Consider the following 1,301-nt stretch of genomic DNA (forward strand, 5'->3'; position numbering starts at 1 on the left):
GGTAATTGAAAAATTACCACCACCTGCCAATGTTAAGGCAATCAGAAGCTTTCTGGGGCATGCAGGATTCTATAAGAGGTTTATAAAGGATTTTTCAAAAATCGCAAAACCTCTAAGCAATCTGCTAGCTGCTGACACACTATTTGTGTTTGACACAGCATGCCTGGAAATTTTATGCTTCAATGCATGATTTTTACATGAACATATCAAGAACCCTGGTTTCTAAAATCCCTAATTTCTAAAAATCCATCTTTCCAAATTCAATCCAACTCTTTTCAAAATCTTTTCAACTAATCCATATCTTTTTCAAATATCCATATTATCTTTTTCAAAATTCAGAGTTATCTTTTTCAAAAATCTATCATATCTTTTCAAAATTAAACTCTATCTTCTATCTTATCTTTTTCACTCTAAAATCTTTTCAATATCTTTTTCATATTATCTTTTTCAATAACCCAGATTTATCTTTTTCAAAAATCTATCCTATCTTTTCAAAATCAAACTATATCTTCTATCTTATCTTTTTCAACTCAATCTTTTTATCTTATCTCTTCCAATTTTTCGAAAATCCACCCCCCACCCCTTTAAATTGGGTTCGGCCACCCCCCTCCTCCATCAACAAGTGCACCTCGATCTCCTTCTATCCCTCTCCTTTCTTTTCTTTTGCTTGAGGGCAAGTAAACCTCTAAGTTTGGTGTGTTTTTCTGAGATCACTAAGATCATGGCTCCCAAAGGGAAACAATACACTCCAAGAGGCAAGAAAGAGAGCGTTCCAAAACCACTTTGGAATCAAGGGAAGTTCTTATCTAAAGAACATTCAGACCATTACCTTAAAGTAATGGGTCTGAGATCAGTGATCCCGGAAGTGAGATTCGATCTGAAAGAAGATGAATATTCGGAGATCCAGGAGCAAATTCGAATCAGGAACTGGGAAGTCCTAGCTAATCCTGAAACGAAAGTTGGAAGGAACATGATCCAGGAATTCTATGCTAATATGTGGCAGACTGACAAGCAAAGACTATCTGGAACTGCCTGCTACGAATTTCGGACCATGGGCAGGGGAAAAATTGTTCATACCACCCCTGACAAGATCAGAGAGATACTAAAGCTACCTCAGCTAAAGGATGATCCAGACTCCTTCAACAGGAGGATGATGAGAGCAGACGTTGGCCTGGATAAGATTCTAGAGGACATATGTATCCCTGGAGCCAGGTGGACTACCAACACAAAGGGTGTCCCAAATCAACTCAAGAGAGAAGATCTCAAACCAGTCGCCAGAGGATGGCTGGACTTCATTGGGC

The sequence above is a fragment of the Arachis ipaensis genome, chromosome B09 (assembly GCF_000816755.2).
Source record: "Arachis ipaensis cultivar K30076 chromosome B09, Araip1.1, whole genome shotgun sequence".
NCBI lineage: Eukaryota > Viridiplantae > Streptophyta > Magnoliopsida > Fabales > Fabaceae > Arachis > Arachis ipaensis.